This window comes from Aplysia californica, unplaced genomic scaffold, assembly GCF_000002075.1.
Source record: "Aplysia californica isolate F4 #8 unplaced genomic scaffold, AplCal3.0 scaffold00497, whole genome shotgun sequence".
Taxonomy (NCBI): domain Eukaryota; kingdom Metazoa; phylum Mollusca; class Gastropoda; order Aplysiida; family Aplysiidae; genus Aplysia; species Aplysia californica.
Window position 1 is genome coordinate 542,307 of NW_004797767.1, and position 6,038 is coordinate 548,344.

Sequence of the window (6,038 nt, forward strand, 5' to 3'; positions counted from 1 at the left end):
CTTCCCTCCCTGCCTCTCTCCCTCCCTCCCTGCCTCTCTCCCTCCCTCCCTGCCTGATTGAGTCAGAGAAAGAACGAGGGACATATCCTGGGTCTGCTTTCTTCGGCAGTCGACTTCCACTTTCCTCGTTGACGATTTTTCCGCCTTTTTTCCGCTATTCTGCCATAAGCTGACAAAACGCCTTTTTTTCGTTTTGCCGTCAGAATTGTGTATTTGTTCAAGTTGCCCTACTTATGTGGACAAAATCGAAGTGAAACTGTGACTAGTTTTTAAATTTCGAAATCACTCTATTTTTAAATGGTTACGCTGAGGGGAAAAACCCCTTTTTCTCGAAACTGCTGTGAAGGAAAAAATAGACGGTGTCTCAGGTCACTGCAGTATTGTTGCTGTTCTGTCTTTCTACTACCTTAGCTGAGATTACTGCAATGTTGGTGACCTTGGTCCTGTGTCCTGTAACTGTAAGGGTTTTCTTGAACTGCGATTGCTTTAGGGAGACCTCATTGTGTCTCGTCCACTTGGCGATCTTTTTTAGTAGATAAACATTGTGTGTGGTTGGCGAGCGATCGGGCGTGGTTTGCTCTTTTGGTCCTATCAAACATCTATCGTGCTTATGTCTCCTTCTTTTTGTGAATGTTCCTCTCTGTTAACACCTCTAATCCTCAGAATTTATATTTAATTATAATAATACGACCTTGTCGTGTAGCAATGACCCCAAAACTTTGCTAAAACAAACTGAACAAAGGAGGAACATTACAAGTTATTTGGTGGGTGACTGGCCAATGCTCTGGTGTGGTTTGCTCTTTCTTTCCTATCAAACATCTATCGTCTTTATCTCCCCTCTTTCTTTTTTGTGTTTGATACTCCCTTGTAAGAAATCTAACCTTCGGCACTTATATTACCTTATTGTGTTGCAAGTGTCGTAAAACTCTTACTAAAACTAAAACTAAACATGTTATTTACAATCCAAAACAACCACAATTATATAAACCGGCTTCTGTTGCGTGACGACCAGGCACTTCTACGTCACACACGAGACACCTGAGTTCGATTCCCGTGGATAGAAAATTGTGATCGGGTATCTTTGACTTCCTTCTGAGACGTTGTAGACTAGAGCTGGGCGAAGAATCCTTTCCGGAACCGATTCCCACGATTAATGCAGAAGAAAAGCTCCGACTCCTTTTTACGTAAACCAACAGTTATCAGCTACTTCAATCGCTAAAATCTTTTTATAAGAGTTTATTTTTGAAAAATAAAAGTTGATGGTTTGTAATCTTCCGAAATCAAAGTCATCCCAAATCTTGAAGATGTTTTGAGCCAAACAGGTAACCACCGGAAGAAATTATATCATTAGAAAGTAAGTAATTGGGTGTGGAGTCGATTCCTACGATTCCTAGCTTTCAATGATCGCGAACCTAGCCGCCCAGCACTATTGTAGACTCGTCAACCCGGGCTCACCCGGACTAGCAGGCCAGGAGACCGCCCGTGAAATGATCTCAGAGCCATTCAAAAATCGGTTAAGTCAATTTCCTTGAGTGGTCTAGATAAAGCCATTGTTCGAATAAAGACATCAAGTGTCATCTCGCAAACATATGCTTTCCTTTTGTCTGGATATTTCCTTTGGGGGATTTGGGGGCTCTCTTTTTAAAATGTTCTTAAAACTATTTCTTTAAAAAGATGATTTAGTCTCTGTGGAATGACGTTGCAGATTAGTATAATTTCTCCTAATGAATTTCCCCTGAACCCGCAGTCATTCAAAGAGACAGAAAAATCCAATTTCGAAATAATCTTTTGTATTCCTTGTTTAATTAAGTGATCCCGCCTGTTAAGAAATACAGAAGCCAAAAAGTGAAATGACTAAATCTACTCTAATGTAAAAGTATCAAAACGTTTTTAAAAAATTAACTGAAACTGTTGTTCATGAAATCGAGTCTTCAGACATCTTTGATTTGTCCTGCATGTTGCATGTCTAATTCTGATAGACGCAGATCTGACGTCATTAAGATACAGCAGCATCTTATGCGCAATATGGCGAGAAAAGATTGCATCTTAGTCTTTTAAGCACTGTGCGGAAATAGTTTGTCTGTGTTATACTTTTTTCTATATTCTCTTCCTTCGCAAAGTCGTTTGTCTTGTCACAAGAAATAAATTGGTTATTTCGATTTCAAAAGGATGGCGTCGGTAGAAAAGCACGATAGACCGAGACTAGTTGAGTTTTTACGTGAAGCACTTAATGGAACCTTCTTGAGAAAAAAGCATTTTCATCTCAGTCGGAGACTTTTTGGTAACCCAGTGCATCTCTTTCAAAATTGTCCATTCGAAGTCTTATAAAACGTTACACAAAAAAAGGAAAAAGAGTGTTGGAAATTAGACTTGATGTTACTCGTGGAGTGTATTTTATTTGTTCGATTAGTGACGGCTGCGGAAGTGGTCGAGACAGGCAACTCAACACAGACGGCTGGGAATGGGCCTGGCCTTTTTATAGAACGCCCTTCTTGTTCCTTTTGGTGCCGCACAGAGCGCTACAGTGCGCGCTTCCTACACATTATTTCTGGTTTATTTGTTCAGAGGTGGAAGCCAATATTTTACAACCTAAAGTTTAGAGGTCTTCTGGACTCAAAGTACACGTTCAACAGATTCCCGAGATAAAGGACGAAGTCACCAAACCCGAGGGGACAAAAGCAATCAGATAGACCGCGAGACGACAACACATTCTCAGGAACAATTCTGTCTTCCTTTGGGCCGACAGTGTCTCGCATAAGATCAATCGTGTTTATGGGGAAATGTGCACATATTTATGACATTGTGTATAAAGCCTCACTGCAGACGTCTGTCTTTGCTGTTGTTACTGTCGTGTTTTGGGGTTTGTGTTTATGTGGCGTATATATTATGACGTGGTCTCATGGCGTCATTGAGCAGAATGTTCGAGTACATAATGGGAAAAGATCGTAGCTCGAAAACTAATTCTTTCCTGGAATTTTTCTGGAAGGAGTGTCGACTGCTAAAAGTGCGGATGGTTGGCGGGTGCTCTGGGGTGGTTTGCTCCTTCTTTCCTATCAAACATCTCTCGTCTTTATCTCCCCTCCTTCTATTTTGTGTTTGTTACTCTCTTGTAACACTTCTAATCTTCGGCACTTTTAAGACCGTATTGTGTTGCAAGTGCCGTAAAACACTTACTAAAACTAAAACTAAATAAAACTGACTAATGGCCCCCTAGCGGCAGAATTGTCCACGGCCTACACCCCATCATAGTAGTGCGTAGTTTACACACACACACACACACACACACACACACACACACACACACACACACACACACACACACACACACACACACACACACACACACACACACACACACACACACACACACACACACACACACACACACACGGGCTCACTAACACTCGCGGCAGTAATTGTGCCCTGATGAAATCAATACCCAAGTTGTTTTTGGAGTCACGTGGTTTTTTTGGAACTCTTCACGCTGTTGAGAGCACGAGAGAGTGATGTTGTGGTGTGAAGGACGCCTGTGATATTCACCTTGATGAACTGATCCCCGGTGCCGGCCTTCAATCGCTTCTTTTATCGATCATTGCCATGGGGTATTTTATTGTGTGGGAAAAAAAGAAAGGAAAACAGGGTGAAAATGTTGGAAACTTCGCAACAGTGGGATAGCATCTCAGGGGAGAGAAGCAGAGATTAAGATGTTGTTAAGGCTAGAGTTGTGAGCAGAGTAAGCCTGATTCCCCGTTCAGACTTCTCTTTTGACATCCACCCCTGGGCGCTCATTCGACCGTATGCAGTTGCGAGCGCCGTAAAACCTCTACTAAAACTAAACTGAGATATTAAACAAAAGCAATAGCGTGTAAAAAAGAGAGGCGATGTTCCAGTTTGAGCGTAAATCAACCCTACCGTCGGAGCAAAACTCACGGTGAGCAGCAAAAGACATCGCCGGCAGCTTTTGTGAAAATTTAATTGTGTGAAATGTTTCCTCAACTGTAGCGGTACGACAGCGCGTGGGAAGGGGGGGGGGTAGAGGAAAAGCTAGACAAGGTGAGGTCCGGTTAATATTCAGTGCTAGTGAAAATGGAGGCAGGCAGAGAGAGAGAGAGAGAGAGAGAGAGAGAGAGAGAGAGAGAGAGAGAGAGAGAGAGAGAGAGAGAGAGAAACTCTGAGACAGATAAAGACATGCAGAGAGAGAGAGTGAGAGTGAGAGAGAGGGGAGAAGGAAAAATGTGTGTGTGTGTGTGTGTGTGTGTGTGTGTGTGTGTGTGTGTGTGTGTGTGTGTGTGTTCATGGGTGCACACTCGTCTGTGTGCGTGTTTACCGTTCGTCTGGTTAAACAGTGGATGATTGTCTCAATAACATGTGCTCGTTCAGACAAAATTATAGTAAAGACTTTCAGCATTGTTCTTTAAGGACAAATTAAGAGAGCAAATAACACCACTAAAATTAATTGTAGAACGGAATCGAAGGTGATCAATATATAGAAATCAATGAAAACTCCTTCGCAATCTTTTCAAAGACTCGTCTCCCCTTACTACAATCTCTGTAGGGAACGACTGGAACTTTGTTTTCTGATCTCTAGAATTAGGTCACTTTGTCTCGCTGTCGAGACTTGTAAAGTTTGATTGCTAGAATCAACATCTTGACTCTGGTAAATATCTACTCTATTACCGGTGTTGCAATCTTCCATTATTCATATTTATTTTTTTGCTCTTGTTGTTAGTTTCTGAGCTAAAGATGATGTTGAAGAACGGTCAGATGATTAATTATAAACTCATGTTTGTGGTTTGCTATGGGTTTTTTTTAAATTTGGATTTGGGAGGAGGAGGGGGTGAATTAAAAGCTACTAAAATGTATGTCACGTCTGTGCTCCTCTACGGCTGTGGCACTTGAGAGACAACAAAGACAGTACTGAATAAAGTCCAGACTCATCAACAGATGTATGAGGAGTATCCTAAGAATTAAGTGGCAGGATAGAATAAGAAATGAAGAGCTGTGGGAAAGGATAGGACAAAAGGATATAGAAGTAGAAATAGGACTAAGAAAGTGACGATGGATGGGACACACCTTCAGAAAGCCCAGTGGAAGCATCACAAGACAGTCACTGCAGTGGAACCCACAGGGAGCACGAGGCAGGGGTAGGCCACGGGAAACATGGAGGAGATGTGTGGAAAATGACATGAGAGAAATTAAGCTTACTTGGAACGAGATTGGAAGGATGGCCGAGGACAGAGATAAATGGAAGGAGCTTGCACGTGGCTTATACCCTGCCCCGGGGTGAAAGGCATTGATGATGACATTTTTGCGAGAAAATACTTCTAAACAATGTACAATAGCCTCTCTGGGACGTTGTAATGAATATAAAATAAAGACTCTTACAAACAAGGACGTCAAATTACGGGGCAAGCGACAATGCAGAAATAATGTTCAAGGTAAATCCAAAATAGCGTCGTGATGAGTTTATCCCCCGACTTTATCCCCCGACTTTATCCCCCGACTTTATCCCCCGACTTTATCCCCCGACTTTATCCCCCGACTTTATCCCCCGACTTTATCCCCCGACTTTATCCCCCGACTTTATCCCCCGACTTTATCCCCCGACTTTATCCCCCGACTTTATCCCCCGACTTTATCCCCCGACTTTATCCCCCGACTTTATCCCCCGACTTTATTAGACTTTGATAATACCACGTGGGGGGGGGAGGGGGGAGGGGGTGGGGGACTGTTGCTCCGTGATGGCTGAGGGATATGTGTCGCGACACGAGGGAATCAGGCGCTGAACAATGTTTGGGCATACAGAGTTATAATATCATCGTAAAGCTTGTTCATTTGTCTTGCGTTTGGCGAAAGAAATACCCGTCTATCTTACATAGAAGTCTGGATATTTGCGATTGAAGGAGGTAGAGGTACCTGGTGTGAGGGGTAAAATTAGCGAGAAAAAGGCTGGCAAAGTTTAGGAACTTCCAAAGCTTGAGTGTCCTTGGAAACAGAAAATGTGATTATCTGGTGTCTGTGTTCTTCGCTTTTCTGTA